Consider the following 20,784-nt stretch of genomic DNA (forward strand, 5'->3'; position numbering starts at 1 on the left):
TCACACTAGGTGTGCCCCAATCGTGTTTAAGATAGAGCTGGTGGATCTCTTTACCCATAGACCTTTAAGCCCCGCTCTACCATGTACTTCAAATTTTATTTACCTACCTACATAACCTTTTCTAAATAATGATTGCATACGTACATATGATACTATTAGTAGTACTAATACGTTACTATTAGTAGTATTATTATTAATGCCCTCGAATGTGATTGCCCTCCACTGTTAAGAGTGTACGGACATATGAGCGGGTGCGTGCGGTGTGCGGGATAACCGATATGTATGGCGGGTGCGTTCCGTTCTCAGATAAATTAATAAGCTTGCGGTCATGTCATGTTAGGTTAGGCCTCTCTCTGCGGGGTGTAGTTTAATATCCACGCAACGCTGTTTTAGTTTATCTATGTAGATATATCTCGATGTATCTTATCAATATATTCGTGATACTGTAGGTACAAGCATGCGTTCCGTAAATGAATTGTTAATTCAGCATTGTTCTACGTGCGATGCTTCTGCATGCGCTAGTCTAGTATCGAGTGAAGGGTTTGTATTATGTGTCAATTCAGCATTTGCTGATACACGGTATGTTGGTGAGTGAATGAAAACTGGGTTGTTATTATTTGATAATTTGGTGGTTTGTTTTCCAAAATTGAGTATAAACAGACACAATTTTTACAGAGTACTTTATTGTATATGTTGTTTTCATATTTAGCATAATTATAAATTCAGCATTCATAATTTGCCATGTGTGGTACTGTGATGATATAGGCCTTTTTTCTTTTTAAATAGCTTTAGTGCTACGCAGTCACCGATGGCTGAAATATATTCATCACCAGAGTTAATAATATTCAATTAACTTAATATGAAATATGATAAAATTGAACATCTTTCTGAACCTAAAAATTAATAAATTTAGAACTCCAAATAGTCCATAACAAGCGTTGTTATGGCAACAGCAAATGCAATGTTCAGTACCAAGAAAAAGAATAACATAGCGTTGCCATAACAAAGCTGTTATGAACTATTTGGGGATTGTTCAAATATTACGTAAGCAGATTTAGTACAATTATTTATCTTCCATCCCCCTTTGTCAGCAAAAGTAAGCAAAGCTGTCACCAAAATGTCATCCAAAATAAGAAATCATAACCCCCACCCACCATAGTGCTTACGTAATAAATTGAACGCCCATTTACCAGAAGAATTAGCCCCACATAAAAATGGCTGTTTCTCGCAAGTTTTCACATAATCTCATAACTGTGCGGTCAAATTTCATCCAATTTTTTTCGCTACAAGATTTGCATTATTTTACACGCAGTATTGAAGCGTGGTTTGAAGGTCAAATCGCTATAATTTGCATGGCACTCAACGTGTTGGATTAGTTTCACAACTTAAACACTTACAATCAGTTTTAATATAAATGATAAATATATTCACTATGAGAGATCAGAATATTGAAAACGCAGAAATAGAAAAAAAATCAATGAAATCTATTTATAAATATACCTATGTAAAAATGGTTCTACAAAGTTTTATGTACAATCCAATACTTACAGTTAGGGTTTAATACCGGTTATTTTATAATATATTATGTATATAATTCAATCTAGCAATTATATATGCTTCATTACCCAATGAAATGTCCTTGATATGCAATTATCTTGCAATGTTTTTAATCTATCTTGAACTATGATGATTTATCACATACTCTATTTTTTATTTCATATTTAATCAAAAAATTTTATATTCCGTCGATATAATATTATAATATCGTCTACTAATTTGTATAAAATAAGAGGTGCTACAATCAATATTAGCTCCAACTAAAAATATATCGATAATTCAAGTGCTTATGAGTATAATAATAAGGAAAACTCGAACAGAAAGAAAGAGTTTGTTTCTAATCATAAACTTTATATATCTATTACTGATTTTTGAATGGTACATGAGGTCATCAGAAATTTTTGTAAATATATTTTTATATTCTATGAAAAAGTTCAGCATCCATACAATATTAGTCGTGAGAACTATGAAACTTTAATGAGAAATATAATTTTTTAATGATCGGATTCCAATTAACTCTGGTAAGAATCTTTAAAACAAATAGTTTAATAAAAAAATCTTAATATAGTTGCTTACAGTAATACGCAAAAAAAGAGAAAAATATAACATGCTTGATCAACGTTAGAGGAGTCTAGTTCTATATTGTATTTTGCAAAAAAGGGAAAAAAACGCAATGATCAAATCGTTAAACATCAAAAAATTGCTACAATTCGAGGAAAATTTTATTTTATGATTGCGATTTCAGGATTTCAATTCTATGTTAGTAACTGTATATTCCAATTTACAATTTGTTAGCGCTTTAACATTATTTTCAGAGCAAACAATATGCGTTGCATAACATCGAGTGACCTAATTATTTATGAACTTTATTAATAGCTACACTCGATCTGTCATTCGCTGAAACAAATTTATAATTGATGATATTGCATGTGATTCATATTTGACGTAGATTTTATATATGAAATCCATCGATAAAATCTCTGACACATATGTCACATTCTAATTTTAAAATTATATTGCAGATAACGCAAAACAAACACGTTTCCCGAAAATATGTGTTTTCAGCTATTGGAAAGCAAATAAAATTTATTCGGTGTTCAACTAAATAAAAATGTGAAATTGAAACATTCACGATTTTTAAAATTTTATTTAGTTGTAGGCTCACCGTACAGATTTTTATGGACAAAAAACCGTATGGTTTTTTGTATATCTTACTGTTTTCGACTTGTTCAACCACAAAGAAACCGTACAACTCGTTTGTATAAACATTTCTTTCCCTAATTAATTTAGTCAGTTTCAAGAATGTGCAAACATGTTTTTGCAAGACAAAAGAAAATGTTAACAATTTTGAGTTTTAACTTTGATCTATCTTTTATTACAGTTCGCACTCATTTTATGTGACGTTACATCGACATTTCGATCTTTGTATCTTGTTTTATATAACGGTATTATATTTCAAAAAGGTTCTAAATTTTAAAATTTGTGGTTTATGCCCATTTTACTGTGAGATATAGATTAAATGGTCCCAAGTGTTAGTAGCACGTGAGAATTACTATATAATTACAGGCAAACATATAGATAAAAATGTAAAACGTTAAATATTACAAGATGAAATAATGTAGATGACCAAATGCTCTAGCAATGCCAACTAATATAGTGATTATTAAAAAATCATGTTTGTAGTGTTTACAACACTGAAAACATGTGCAATAAAATTTATTTCTCTACATTTATGCTATAGTTTTTAATGGTTTGCAAATTTATTTATATTTTTGAATTGAGAATATATCTTAACCGTGCCAAATTTTTGTGGCAGTATATTAATTTGCAGAATATTTAGTTAAACAAACATTATTTATAGTTATTGTTTTTCTAATATAGATTACATTGCAAAAGGCTTAGTCTTGTAGTGAAAATATACTTGTGTAACAAAATCTTATGAGTATTTTTTACTATTGCTATAAATTTTATATTAGTACTAGTTTATGTGAAAAACTATACATTGAAATTATTTTCCATTTATTAACTTCCCGTAGGAAAATGAAAATTTTCATATATCTTTACGTTTCAGAGGTTTCTGAACATTTTGGCATACCTTTGAAAAAAAGTATGTATGTGTGTGTGTGCGGATACAATTTTTTATCGATTTCAGGAACACGGATTAACCGATTTAAATAATTCAAACATTCGATTTGTATTGATAAGGAGACGTGCTGATTAGTTTTTGGTACAGGCAGGTCGAGCCGTTTTGAAGATACGGGGCAAAAAGTGCCACAAATGTTAATTGATTTTTTGAGAGAACGGAGCGTCCGATTCATATGAATCAAAAAACATTTTTTGTATTGACAAGATGAAGAATTAGTTAAATTTTGGAAAAGGTAGATTTAGCGGTTTCGGAGATCCAATAAAACAATGGGAAAAAAACTCCCTTTGGCGGACAACAATGATCATTAGACATATGCACATCAAATTATCACATATTTTATAGATATTTTAATAACAAATTTTGTTTACTTTTTTTTGGGTTCCGTACTAATGTTTATCCGTTATACTGGGACGCTGCACCCACGCGCTTCTATATTTTGTTTCTACACGACTAACGTATCTCGATTGCCTTAAAATGTAGTTCAAAATTTCCAAATTATTTCAAAGTAGTTAGTCAAAGTTTTAAAAAGGTCAATTTTTTTTCAAAAATTTAAAGAATCTCAAAAATCGATTTTTTTCAGTATTCTAAAAGAAAATTGAATCTTATTGAAAAATTTTACTTTTTGGTATGGAAAGTTCCAGTAATATGCCCTGAAGGCACGATGCCACGCAACATTCGTTTCTACTGAATTTTACATATTAGCATTATAAATATGTCTTCATATAGAAAAATCCTAGAATCGTCTAAAAATATTTCCTTTTCAAATAAAAAGTAAATATTCTACGAATAGCCGGCTTATATTGAACATGGTGTTTCTAAGGCAAACGGAAACGTTGGTTCAATAGTGATAGAAATTATTTATGGAATGAGAGAGCTTGGTCTGTCTCCCTGGTTGATTTAAAATACCGGTCGTGCGGAAGATAGGACAAAATAGTTGAGAAAAAAACCGAGGCACATAGGATATATCGATATAGGTGAGAGCTTGTAGTTTGTCGAGATATTGAATGCGAAGAGATGTATGGAATCGTCCGGAGACTTGTGCGTGTGAATCCATGCGTTATCGAATACTAAAGTGAGACACGGGCAGATTCCGGGTTTTTTCATCGGACGGAATATAAATTGCTTTGCTGTATGATATAGTACCTACAGATATTAAGACTCTAGATAGATATTATTAACTTTCTGGATAAGGTCAATTATTGTTTCCATTCCGAGATTTATCTCTCAATACAGTTTGGTGAATTCAGAATACTTGTGGGATGGTTTACACATATGTGCATTATAGGTTGAAGAAATTTAAATTGTGTTGATTCTTTTTTTTTGCACGAGCAGAAAATTTTAATTCCTCTTAGCGTAAGTTACAACTACAGTAATCGCTTATCAAAAATATTATTTTATTTTACTTATCATACATTCAAATGTTTCTGAACTTTCTGGTATACCTTAGAAAAAATTGATGTATGTGTGTGCGTTTGTGCGTGTGTGCGAATACAATTCTTTGTCGACGATTTTAAAAACACGAACCAACTGATTTGAATAGTTGAAAAAATATTCTATTCGTATTAATTAGTTCGTGCTAATTAGTTTTCGGCTGTGAAAGGTTTGGAAGATTTGGGGCTAGAAGTGGCAAAAATGGTATTTTGATTTTTGATAGAACCGAGCGTCTGATTTCAATGTTTCAAGCAAAATATTGCTTGTATTGATGAATTGCAGATCTTATTAAATTTTCAGGAAGTCAGTGTTTCATTAATCAATATTTATCAATATTTATAATTATTAATCGTTAGACTTCAATGCATATTATGACTATAAATAAAGCACCCACGCAGCGCGATTCTTTTGATAAAAATCCAAATTTTACAAAAAAATCCAGAATACAAGAACTACTCAATTATTACAAAAAATTCGAAACTCTTGAATCTAGTGTTGTCCATTTAGAAGTTACATTACATGAAGTGCCAGAAATTTGCCTCAAAGCTCGATGCTATGCACCTCTAGATTTATTTGTTAATACTGATAACACGAAAGGTGTGGTTAGATTATTTGTGAGCTATTTGTTAATCTTCGTTTTTATTTTTGCATGAAGGTAGATGTAAATATATATTAGTTGTCGTTATTTACTAACACTGTAAGTGACACTGTAAAAATGATTTATTCAAATCTCTATACTTTATTAGTGTCTTCATAGAGCATTTAGTAAAATACATTATTCTTGAAAATATACTGAGACAGAACAAGTCGGTGCGAAGAGAGATTTTCAATTTAATATAATTAAATAACTAGTTATGTATGGCATCGTGCCTCAAGTCAAATTGCTTGAACTTTCCGTACCATGTACAATTTGAATAACAAAGTTAAAATTATTTATTCAAAGTATATAAGTGAGCTTTAGAACTTTAGCCAGAATTAAAATTAAAATCTGAATTATTTTCGATACACAAAAACACACACATTCAATTTTTCTGAGGTATGCCAAAATATTCAGAAATCTTCAAAACGTCAAGAAATGTAAAAATTTTCAATTTCGATTGTTGAACGATTACAATAACTTACCCTACGGGAAGTTAAAAAATATAAAGCAATATAATTCAAAACATCAAGAAATTAGAGCTTAAATATATATTTAAGCTCTTACATATATTAACATAAATTTTTTTTGCACAGAATTTTTTTTTACAACAGGCTGGTGCTTTACGAAGCACAATGCATGATTCTAAAAGCAATTTTCTTTTAATAATTGTTTTAGATACTTTAATTATAAGTAATGTTTGTTTCAATAAATACTCAAATTAATCTAAATTAATTCAAAATTACCAAAAAGCATATAGACCAATTTACAAATCTAAACCTTACTTAGAGCCTAACATACTAGGAGAAAAATCTATACAGATATTGACTTATAAATCAAAAATACATTCAACATTGTGGTTAAACTCGAGCCATATATACAAAATGTTTGATTCATAAAAACTTGACTTCTCAAAATTAATCCTGCTTTCAATTTGCAAGTATTATATATTTTTTTCATTCATCATATAGATCACGAACCCAATTAGTAGTCCATCTTGTTTGTATGATCTTGAATACAAATATCATTTAATACTTTTTAATGAATGAGTCTAATGCTATTCACAATTATGGTCTTGTATATTCATAATTCTTTAATATAAAATTAATAATTTCAGCAATTTCTCTGTAGATCGGAAAACTCTAGAATTACAAACACTGAAAATATCAATGTTTTAATTAAGAAAATTGCAATAAATTTTAGATAGTATTTGAATAATTAATAATATATTGAGTTTTAGGTTTATTAATATCAATTTAGATGATATGAAATTATCCTTCACAATAAAGCAATGTTTATAATAAATAGACAACACAAAATTAGATAACAAAAAAAACTAATAATCCAATTCCATAATTTTTACCATATTAAATGTTTTCTGTTTAGTTTATAATAAAAGCGAACAGTAGTTTTTTAGGAGAATCTGTATTTAATTTGAAGATTAATAAGTTCAATGAAAGGTGCATCGTATATAAAACTTTTAATAAGATACAGAGAGCAGCATCTTGTGAATTATTATGTGTTATGAATTATAATAAGAACTCTGTGCAATAAATCAAATCCTTATCAAATTTTGCAATCCTCTTTAATATATTTTCATTCTTTTTCCTACCCTTCTCTAAAAATCCATTTCGTGTGCTACCTTATACCACAATAATTTGCAAACCTCTATATCTTCCCTGGAGAACAATTCAACCGGTGTAAAGCTGGGGACGACGATCGTGCACAAAAATACACATCTTTGTAGCTCTACAGATACAACAGGATTTAAATGTGTATTGTGAGTTATATAGGAAATATATAAAAAAGACACGTATATTTATCTACAGATAACACATATATGCATATTACATATACACAACCATTTAGATGTATAAGTGTCTTATTTCTAACTAGAAGGATACATATTTGTCATTAATAAAATATACAAATATTTCAATGCATCTTTAGTATAAGTGTAAGTGCTCTTATTATTCAATAAAAAGTCACATTTACCCCTTCAGATGATTTTCTAATTCAAGACTGATTATTGCGATTTCAATCCATATCTAATGCATATAATTATAATAGGTATAGAAATTATAATAGATATAGAAATTATAATGGCAAACACAAGCTTTTAGATCCTGAAAGTGCGGTCCAAAAAAGCCAAACTTTAGTAAATTTTCATAATTCAATAACTTTTAAGGTACTTATAATATTTTGAGAAGATAGTTGATAAATTAATCTTCATTGTCAAGTTAAGTTTCATTAAAGACAAAAAGCTCATATTTAATTATGAGAAAGCAGCACATGATTCTCAAATGATAATAATTAGCATGGTTTGAAAATGTAACTTACAAATTCTTTGAGATTCCAAAATCGATTCAGGAATTTTTGCAAAAACGTGGACGTTTTGCACTTTTTTGCTAATTTTAAAGAAATGGCTCAGACGATTGTATCGACAATAATTCAGATGACTTCAAATGTTAAGAAAATATCGAATTATACAGTGAACTTTTCTAGAGATCTTTTTTTATATATTCTATTTAAAATAAAAGGAGATCTTTGGTTATTAATTAAATTTCTAGAAATACATAAACGTAAATTAATATATACGCTACTTAAATATTCCTCTTAGTATACAAGTATAACAATATATTATTTGCTAATATTATTGATAGTATTTTTTACACAATATTTAACTACTCAAAAATTAGTAAAATGCAAATCATTTCAAATTTAAACAAACAAGTTATATAAGTAATTGTATGCAAAACACATAGTAATACATGTTTGCTATGAATAGACTTTTTTCTTTTGTTAAAAAAATCAGAACGTCAGTTATATTCTATCAGTTATTCTGATTGAATTTGATGAAATATAATTTTTAGTAGTTTTTCATAGTTTAGTGGCCATAGTTTTTTTTTAGGTTTTTTGATTCTGGTGGGTCAGCGGAGCAACGAGTGAATTGGGGTGATTGCCTAATTTTCGATGACGATTAGTCGATCGTCTTTTTATGAAGTCCTTAATATATAAGTTTTTCAGATTATCATGCAGAATAAATGGCGTTAGTATTCATGTTGGTATGAAATACAGTATTGGTATTTATATTTATATTTATATTTATATTTATATTTATATTCATATTTATATTTATATTTATATTTATATTTATACATAATTGTACAATTATAGATATTATATGGTACATAACTTAAACTACAGATAATAATACAATATAAAAATGAAATATAATTAAAAAAACAAAGGTTCACTTAAAATCTTATTCTAATTTTCACAAAATAATTTACTGAAAGTTAAAACTCAAATACTCCTCAATAGAGTAAAACACTTGCTCTTTAAAAAATGTATTGAGTAGTTCATAAAATTTCTTATTTCCAACTTCTCTAATACAGCTTATTGTAAAGCATTTTGCCCAGACCATCTAAGGTATCTCTAAAAGATTACTATGGGCAGTTGATAGTAACAAAAAAGTGGAATGAGAGTTGTAATAAGTAAAAAGTTCTTATAGTTAGAGACAATACGTATATAAAGATCAGTGTACTTTAATAGAGACGGCCAGCCTTGACAAACATATATAATTTAGTGTGCAGTTCAGAAATAGGTTCATTGCATGAAAACACGACTTTTTTAATATTTTTCCTACTTACTTGAATAGAGTGTATTCCTCAACCAACTTTCAAGGTTTTTCCAATATGCATTCACCTTTGCTTTCAATTTCCTATATATTTTCTTTTTGCGCAAGTCATACTTCTTTCAATTCTTTATTTTGCTAGAAATGGCATAGTACAGACTTCACTCTTTTTTTCAAAATGGGTTCTATACAGTTTATTCACATAATGTTTACGGTAGAATTTTTGTTCTCTATTCGCTGCAGTACTTCTGAATGTGCTATTTTGCGATTCCATTATATTCTACATTATGCCTATTATGCACAATGGTTCAATAATAATATATTAGTTATCTGACTCCAATTTCTCAATTATTTCATTCGATTATACCGACTGTTTGACTTCTAATTGACATATTTATATTGAAAAAACAATTTTACCCATATCACTTATAATTAAACCAAATATCCTACTAACTCTGCGGCTACACAACGTATCGGGAGAAAAAACACGTAAAAGAACGATTCGAAAAATCTAATTCCGCACAAAACCGCAGCGCTCCCCGGAGTGCGCAAATTGAAAAGAAATATCGCTTTTATCGAAAAAAATCTCTATCTGTATACTATAAGCGTTTATATGGACGAGTTTAAATTCAACCACGGCACATGTTTTGATTCGTTTTTAGATTTGTTATTATTAAAGAGCGCAACAGCACAATAATATTTGTCTTTATTTCATTTCGCAATTTGTAAGCTACAATGTGAACCAGGCGATTGAAGTAAATGAGAAAAATTTAAATCAAAGCTTTAGAAGCGATATGTATTTATGAAAAACACAATATGATGTAAATTATGGGATTTTTTTATAGTTCTTTATAGTTTTTTATTTGCAGACAACTGCTTATTTTTGCAATAAAATCGAATAAAATTATTTAATGTCCATCGAACAAAATATATATAAATATGTAAGATGTAATGAAGTCTAATATAATAAATGAGTGAAGAGATACAATTTGCTGATATTGTTAAATTATCCTTCCAAAATAGACATATAGTTTTTATTTATATTGTTACAATTTGCGATGAAATAAATGATCAAATGCCATCATATATACATTTGAATAAACAAACAAGTTATAAATAACGCTGTAAAAATCAACCCATAATTTACATAATGGGGTAGTATTGCACTAGGGCAGGTCCGTGAGCTGAGTCAAACACCAATTCAATTTAAGGAATAATAGTCTGAATAGTGTGCCCACAGTAGTGTCATATATGGGCTATTTTCAATTGAAAACATTATATTTTGATATATATTTTCAAGTGAAAATAGACATCGCTGTTGCACGATATCAGGTTGTCAGAGCGGGGATTTAAACCCTTAAGGCACAATAGCTTAGAGAAAGATTTTATTTCCACTCGCTATTTAAATATTGTTAAAAAAATAGTATAATAATGCAATTGCTCTCCAAAACACACAAGTTTGATATAAAATATACTGATTATTCAAAAACAATATTTTTGTATTAAAGTTTTGTTTGGAGCTAAAATAAATATTGTATTACGAGCTTTATTATAACCTTTCAGTTTTGTTTTCCAATGTTAATTGTGAGTATAGTAAATAAATATTTGCACGCAAATATTTGAATTATATTTCAAAGTTTTAATTATGTATCATGATTTTAACTTTACCGATTTGTTATTATGAATATAAAATCAAATTAATATCAGACCGGTGTTTCAGACTTTATGTAAATAAATAAACAGAATAAAATTTATCAAAACATTTTACTGTAATAATTTATATCAATTTAAACAGTTGTTTTCACATAAAGTATCTGTTTTCCTAGCTTTTCAAAGTTCATCTTCAAAAGCGTGTTATTTTTTAAAAATTAATCAAGAAATTTTATCAACTTACGGTAAAGTTTATTTTATTGATCGCAACAAAATCGAAAATGAAATTTCTGGACATTTTGGCATACTCTAGACAAAATGGATAAATGCCTACGTGTGTGTGTGGGTTTGCGTGCGTGTATGCATGTTCGGATACAATTTTTAGTCGACGATTTCGGAAGCATTTGACAGGAAGACCTGCTAGTTTATTTTTGGCAAAGGCAGGTCCAGCCACTTCGGAAATACGGAGCAAGAAGTGCAAAGAATAGCAGCTTTTGAAAGATTGGAACATTAGAATTATCGAAAAAAACATTGCTTGTATTAACAGTGTGAAGTATGGATTAGTTATTGAGATCCAGGGGTTGAAAAAATACTGAAAAAATATTCGATTGTTATCGAATTACCCTGGTAAATTATTATTATAGTAAATATTATTCAAGTTTAGTTTACTGTAATCTTTATTCTTGGCCTCCATTTTTAATTACTTAGTCCTAACATAGTCCAAATAGGTAGCCCCAGATCATCGGTAAGCACATAAATGAATGACAATATAAATTATTAATGACAACTATTTCTTGGTTTTGAATTTTAATTATTTGCAATCAAAAGCAAATATTTACTGAAGTTGTTCCTCGGTCAAAACAGTTTTGTCGCAAACTAGAGATGTTTTCAACGCGAATCACGACATCGCACCATAGCTAAACCCATAAGCAACTTTTATTTGTTATAACGTAGTGAAGTAAAATAAACAAGTGCAGCGCATTAAAGAAAGCAATCTGGTCTGATGGCTTTTGAAGTGTTATGAACAAGACGCTTTAATATCAGTTCTGCACGTATTTGCCATATGTTCTAGGACACACGTATACACACTAGTGCTTTTATATATTTATATATAAATATGTTGCGGCGTTAGTATTCTATTTGAGCAGGTGTATGTACGCTTTTATATATTTTGAACTACAAATTTACGCTCATGCACTTTACGTGATTGTGGTCCTTCACGGCTTCCCAGTTGGCTCAAAACGAGATTAATGAAACTACGTTTTTCTTATTTATATTGTCTCTTTGTATAGTAACTTATTAATTTTCATATTAATTATAGCGAATCCTTTCCTGTAACTTCTTGAACAATATACTAATATAAAAAACTTTATTTGCAAATTGCAAATTATATCAAAAATATTACAATCAGTATCACAAAATTGTTCTATAAGTTTGTGTGCATATCATCACGTGTGAAAATTTTTTTTAGACGATCTTCTAGAATACGAGTATCTATAGCAAATTAGTAAATATAAGATTCATGGTAAATGGTTTTCGGGAGGTTTTGGGTATTTTTTCTTCAATCTTTTTATTGTGATGTAATTTCAATTTGTTGCATGCTTGGATTTTGGGACTGACTTTTTAATCATTTTGCGTACTGTATCAATTTTCAAGTTGTTGGATGGATGATCAAAATTTGATTTTTTGATTGATTCATTAAGATATACCATGGGGCATTTTGGGCATTTTGGCCATTTTTTTACAATAATTAAATATCAATCAGAAAAAAAATTCTATAAGCTTTAGTGTTGATTATTAAAACTCCAATAAAAGTACTGGAATTCTATATATATATGACATGATGGAGATCACCCCAGTGGGCTACTCCATTTTAATGCATTAGATCGAAGGGACGCTTCTTCTTCAATTTTCTAATCTGTGATTCTTGTATTATGGGAACTAATGTGGGGTTATTTTGGTTGATTATATTGTCGTGATAAATTCCACTTCTGTTTTTCACCACCTCCTGGACAGTATCGATTCTTAGATCGTTATGTAGTATTTGGTTGCTGACATACCAAAGTGCATTTGCAATAGACCTTAAAATTTTAGATTGTTTCCTTTGGATAGATGAAATTCTTTATTCACTGGCGCAGCCCCACAACTCTACGCCATAAGTCCAAATCGGTTTCATTGTTGCTCTATAAAGTAGAATTTTGTTTTCTAATGATAATTTAGATTTACCATTAATAAGCCAGAACAGTGACTTCAATTAATCAATTAGTGATGGTGGATGTAATAAGTTTTAAGAATTTTTGTACAAAAGAGATTCTTTTATTATTCTGGGAAACAAATACGATATCTGTATTAAATTCATATTATAGATTCTTTAATTTTTTATTTGAAACATGCCTTTCATAAATGTGTATGTCAGATGAGGAACTGATGCACCAGCCAATAAGTAAAGTTTTTTATTTATAATGTGTAAGTCTTCACAAAGGTTTGCAAAGATATTAGCTTTTTTTTCTTGCTATACTTACATCATATTTTAGTATCAATGAAAATACATTTTTTATATAATTTTTGTTTTTACTTTTTTATAAATTACAATCTGTCTAAATAGCAAGATATTGAGTAATTAGTTTGACAAATAATATAGAATTTTAAAAGGAAAACCCAGTGATTCACCTTTTATTAATGTACTAAATTATATCTTAATTAAATTTTGGTATGTTTATATATACTATAAATATAAATATATATAGAGCATATAATATATATGAATTACAATATGCTATAAATAGACATTAAGTAATTGGTCTAGAAATTAAGAGTCGCATTTTGTAGAAGGACAACCCAATGGTTTGCTTTGTATTTTTGTACTACATTCTAATATAATTTTTATCCTATTTTATAATAATCACTAAACTATAATAAACACATAAAATTATAAACACAAGTACACTACACATGAACATACGTATACATACACACACAAAGACGCTACATCTACTACATACCTAGTATGGAGAAACATAAACTAAAGAATATATTTTCTATTTTCTTAGATTATACGTATTAGATTAAACAATTATACAGTCAGTTTTCAGGTTTAGATTATACGTATTAGATTAAACAATTATACAGTCGGTTTTCAGGCTTAAATTATACGTGGTATTATACAAATTTGATATAAATTCATTTTTTGTTGGTCGATGGAAATACATTTAAACTCGCATTGCTTTGTAATAAGGATTCGATTTATTATTCTTGTTAATTGTTCTTATTTATTTTAAATTGTTGTTAAAATCTGCATTTTGTATAGATTTCTTACTAATTTTATTAGTGTATTATATTTTCATATAATAGCTGTAATAAAATTATATTTCAATACACTTTAGTTCACTATAAGTGCGTTCTTATTGTTGAAATTTGCAATTAATCGAAATAGAGATTTTTTCTACAATTTCAGTCTCTAGCAATTGAGGAAAAACAATTATATATATATATACGAGGTCTGTTCAAAAAGTACCCGGAATTTTCGTTTTTTCAAAAAAATATTTATTTATTCGTCTACATTAATGTGGTCCCCTTCAAAGTAGTCCCCCCCAGATATAATACACTTATGCCAGCGTTTTTTCCAATTTTCGAAGCACCCTTGATATTCACTTTTTGATATGTCCTTGAGCACTCTCAGCGATTTTCTTCAATCGAGGAAAACCGCCGTCCTTTCATGGGTCTCTTCAACTTTGGGCATAGGAAAAAGTCACACGGAGCCATATCTGGTGAATTTTTGCACTTTGCAACACTTTATTTCATTTTTTACGCAAAATTTAATACAAATTCGTTGACTTTTCAATTCTTCCATTGTAAAAATCGCCGAGCTCAGAAAAACACGTCGAACCTTAGCGACTACCACAGACAAAGTAAACAGTGAATATAGCTGAAAATTTCATCATACTTTAGGGGCATGTATACCAACACAATAAAAAAAAAATTTTGACAATCAGACACTCCAGACCCGCGAAATTTAATTATTAGTAATTCCGGGTACTTTTTGAACACACCACGTATATATATATATATATATATATATATATATATATATATATATATATATATATATATCCATTAGACGTCGATCCAATTCGAGCAACTTTATGTATATCTCTTGTACACCGACAAAGCTAATTCCTGCACCCGTTTCTCAAGGAGTGCGAATATCTCCGTAGTGCTCCTTTATATTGCTGCAGTAGTTCTTGCGTGCACTTTTTTTCTTTTGAATCCTTTTTTTCAACTTTTTCTCCTCTCATTTTCTCTAACAGGAAGCCCTCACTCGCTCTGATATATTCGTTCCTGACTAACGGCGGCCATTGTTGTAAGGTGGAACTGTTTAGAACTCTCGTACTCTGGATGTTACAAACAAACCTAGGAATTGTTCAATACTTTTGAACTAGGAGAGATGGGAATAAAATCAATATTCATTTACATTGTTATTTCTTTTGTATGAAATATTTAATTAATGCGTATTACTTTTCGCAGTTATCAACATATTCTGTGTATAGTAAGTCTTTTCAAAATGAGTTGATCTCCTGTTTACAAATCTCCTGTTTAGACAATTTACATGATTTAAGCATTTCAGAAATTTATCTTAAGATAAATTGCTCGAACATTCTGCACCGTCATGAAATATTAAAGCAACTTTAAATGCTCTCAAATAGATTATTATTAATACTAAAAGTTTTTCATTATACAATTCGTATTATATAGACGAAATATAAGAGCTTACAGATTGGCAACACAAGCAAAATGTTTTTGAATATTGCATATTCGCTCTTCAGTTTTTTCAATCCTTCAAATCGAATAGTATGTTCTTTCAAAAATTTAATTTCCACTTTATGCACTCATTGCTCTGTATTTCAAAAACTGCTGGATCTCTATTTGGGGATGTTTAAATATTAGGTAAGCACTATAAGGGGGGGCGGGGGGATTATGGATTTGCTTATTTTGGATTGACATGGGAGCAGGGGAGTCTGGATGATGATTACGTCATAGGTAGTATTTATATTTTTTACCGAATAGAAACCTTACATTGTCTTTGCCAGTACCAAAAATTTAAAATAAGTTTGTTATGTTCGTAAGATTATAATAATTTTGCTACTCTATGTTGAATACCATATCAGTAAAATCTCTACATACTAGACCTATTTTCTTATTTTTACAATTATAACAAAAACAATACATTATTTGGCAAATGTTTACGTAAGCATGGGGGTAGAGGGTAAGAGCTTTGCTTACTTTTGCTGACAAGAGGGATGGGGGGTAAATAATTGCAAAAAATCTGCTCACGTAATACTTGAACGATCCGTTTGCCAAAAACTAATCAGCTCGTCTGGCATCAGTAGAAAACAAATGTTTTTTTTAATTATTCAAATTGGTTGATTCGTGCGCCCGAATCGTGGACGACAAGTTGTATCCACATACATACATGCACACACATTTATTTTTTTGAGGTATTTCAAAATGTTCAGAAACCTTCGGAACGTGAAGTTATGCTAAAATTTTCATTTTCGTTTTTTTTAACGATTACTATAACTTTACTTACGGAAAGTTCATAATATTTTAAAATAATTCGTATTTGAAACTAAATTCTGTTAAATTCTTACAACTAGCTAAATTACCTTTCATTGACATCTATGTAATATATATTATATATATATATATATATATATATATATATATATTATATAATCATCAATTATTTTAAAATTGATAAAAATTTATAAAAAAATCTTAAATACAGCATCATAGAATATATTAAAATGTTAGCAAGGTAAATAGGACGTAATAGCAAATAGGATATTACAAATTTATAAAAGTCACTTGGTTATTTATTATAAATTTTGTAATGTACTCATTCATTCAAATTTTTAATTATTTTATTTTATTTGTTATTTAAGTTAAAAAAAAAAACACTTTAATCAATAGTATTGATCCATCATATTCAAATTTCAATCCGGATTTTATTTTTGGATTGATATTAATTTTTTATAACAAAAGGTTTCAAATGTTGGTTGTCAAACGGATTCAAATTTCTATCAGGTGGATTTTAATAAGGGCCGTCGCAACGCGAGGCTGGGTATGCTAGTATATATATATATATATATATATATATATATATATATATATATATATGTCTTGAATATACGATAATACTGTGAACTTAATTGATACAGCGTGAAGACGTCTTGTAAATATTATCATAAAGTTGATGCTAAAATTTAAAATAGCAAGAACAATATTTGTATTGGTAGCAGTGTTAACTACAAACAACTGCTACGTTAAAGTAATTAATGTTAAACATTAGTAAAGTGACTTTTAGTTGATCTATTGGAATTTGAATTTTACCTTAAATTTTTGTACTGTTATAAATAATTATTTACACTTTATTATAGCTATAAATTAGACAGAATATTATATTATATATTAATCTAGAAAGAATTGACTATACTATTTATCTAAATCGTTGAAATAATTCTTAAAATATGTTTCAATAATTCGTTTCTACTAATAAAATATGTGAAAGTTATGCACTTTTTTCCAATAAGCGTAATTGAAGAATAAATGCGGGTTGACAAATGCGTCCAATAACTCAGTCTCAGAACTATACTTTAAACCGATAACTTTTCGAACAAATAGATACATATATTTTTTCAGTAAAATAATTCTCGTAGAGCCATTTTCAATGAGAACTCTCCGAGATGAATGTTTCCAAATTACACTTCCAGAATTGAGACGTCTAAGTGCCCGGCGCAGTCATTTCGTCTTGCTAAGCGGGTGAATAATGCGAGCCGAGGAAGGAATCTTTTAGACAAAAATAAAATGGGAAAAATGTGTCTCTCAAGGCAAATTAATATGTGCGCTCCTTTGTTTCAGATTTTCATAATGGTGTTAAGACAATGGGGGTCGTTAGGCCTTATTTTATTATTTTCTTTCCTTTGTTTAAATCTTTGTCTGCGCCGTTACTTCATGTTACATAAAGCTTAGTTCTATGCGGACCATAGTTCTGTTTATAGTTGTAGTTATATATGTGTCAGCAAGCGTATAATTACATGTTCTTGCAAAATTTAGTATTTTGTCGTAATTTCATATAAAATTCATGATAAATTTTGAAGAAACTTTTGCCACTTCTTCTTAGAGCTAGAATTGTCTACGAGTGGTTTGTTGAGATTTTTTTATAATAGAATACATTTAAACAGTAATTATTAGCAAAATTATTATTCAACATGTTTTGAATATAATATTACTTTATTAACATGTATTAGGTGAAGATGACGATTTCTACACAAATCGAAAAAGTGCATACATAGTACAAACAAGAAATAATCTATAATTTTATTGCACGTTTGATATAAAAGATTCCTCATTTAAAAGTATATAACTGATTCTAAAAGAGAACATTGTTTTGGGAGATCTGGTTGGTAGTGCAAAACTAAATATTTTCAGACAGTTATTGTTTTTCAATTTCCCGTAGGGTAAGTTATAGTGATAGGCCGAAAATCGTAAATGAAAATTTTTGCATATCTTCACGTTCCAGAGGATTCTGAACATTTTGACATACTTCGCAAAAGTCTGTGTGTGTGTTTTGTGTGTCCTCATTTTTCGTTCACGTTTTCGGGCCCACGGATCAACCGATTTGAATGGTTCAAAAAAACATTGGATTCCTATTGATAAGGAAATATACTGATTAGTTTTAGGCAAAGGTAGGTTCAACCGTTACGGAGATACGGAGCAAAGAGTGCAGAAAATAGAAATCGAGTTCTTGAGAGAACGGAGTATCCTATTTGAATGATCCAATTACATTAATTTTGTAAGGATTGGGAGCTGCGGCAATTAGTTTTTGGCAAAGACAGGTCCAGTCATTTCGAAGCTACATAGCTAAAATTACAAAAAATGGCAGTTTTTAAAAAAACTAAGCATCCAATTTTTATGATTCAAAAAACTTTCTGTTCGTGTTGACAAAACAATTGCTTTTAAAAAAAGTATTTCAATTTTTTTTCTGTTTATCGAAAATAGTTCAGATTTTAATTTTGATTTTGGTTAAAGTTCTGAAGCTCACTTATATACTTTGGTACTAAATGCTGCCCAAATACTATGTGGTTGCTGTGCAGTTAGACACTTAGATAAAAAATTAACCTAGAAAACGCACAACCGTTAAAAAAAAAATCTTATAATGTTGTGATGTGGGTTAACAACATACGAGTGAAGTTAGATCTTATATTTAATGTGCCTGATCGCACAACAAATATATAACATGTTGACAATTCTTAGTACCGTTTTATATGAAAAGCGATACGTATCATGGTCTTAATAACATAGGCATGTTTTACGACACATTCGGCCCCTTAATGTTTGAAGCCTTTCATTGGCTTTTGTGTTTTATATATTATCTTTTTATTGATTGATTTTTGTGTTTTATAAATTATCATTTGTTTGTCTTCAATAGCCCTTTTTCAAACGATAGTTTTGGAAATTCTAAATAAGCACCAAAGATATTTCTAAACCCATAAGCAACAAAATTTGAAGTTTGCTAAAGCAAAAATCACAGCATTTACATATAGTATAACATTTTCATATTTCATATTCCTGCTAGTTTCACGCATCAAACACGATAATTTATTCATCGATATCGACAAACATTGAAAATATATTTTATTATTTATTGAAATTCACGAACGAAACAATTAAATCGTTTTTTCATAATCGCTCACCACCGCCGAATGAGTATTTGCGCATTTCGATCTGCGTGCAGGTTGAATAATAGTTGCAACACGTGTACCGTTGCAACTTCCGGTTGCAATGTTCAATCGTGCGCGCCGGCTTCCCGTTCGGAAAATATAGCAACGGACCGCCGCTATATTTTAGACTGAATATTACGTTGTTGCGTGCTCTGAGATAAGCTGATATCGGACCATTGTTGCTGCCGGGCATATTGTGGCTACGTTTTGCAAGACATGAAGCTTTGTTTTGTTCACATTTCATAGCTACATGTACGACAATGTAAGATTTTGTTGATATAATTACACGCTTATAAGTACAATTGCAGACTATTTTTTAAGGTTACACAATCAATTTATCTTTAAATATAGATTACGCTTGAACCTCAAACCTGGTCTAATATCATATAAATATATTCCAACCCTACGGGAGTTCTTTTTGCTGGAGTGTCGCTGCTGTACAGGAACTTTGTTCTTCTCAGTTGCACAACAGTTCCTTATTATTACTTCATTAGAACGGTCAAGCACAACAGTATATTTCATATCCATTATCAATTAAAATTGTATTGGAAAGCTAAACATTACGCTTCTAATGACCTAGAAATAACAATAAAAGAGTAAAATTCTGAATACGTTAACTCATAGCCATTAATCTTTAAACATCCAGGGATGACATCCACGAAACCACTTATAAAACCTAATCCATTTTATTTCAATATTTTGTAGTCTAAAATAATCTCCCAATTGTAATGCTTTTTGTTCATAAACAGACCCCAAATTATTAATCCGTCTTTCTAGAAAATTATATTTATTGAAATTTGACCCACCGAAATTACAGGTTACTGACTGTAAGGGGCACTCGCTTGCATCCGATAATATACTAATCCGAATAATTACATGAAATTATTGAAACTTTGTAAATTAGTTCAACTAAACTTTAACTTACTAAGGTTAGTAATATCTGAAA

Source organism: Ctenocephalides felis, unplaced genomic scaffold (genome assembly GCF_003426905.1).
Source record: "Ctenocephalides felis isolate EL2017-DRISC unplaced genomic scaffold, ASM342690v1 CF-g0.4_SCAFFOLD_01492, whole genome shotgun sequence".
Lineage (NCBI taxonomy): Eukaryota > Metazoa > Arthropoda > Insecta > Siphonaptera > Pulicidae > Ctenocephalides > Ctenocephalides felis.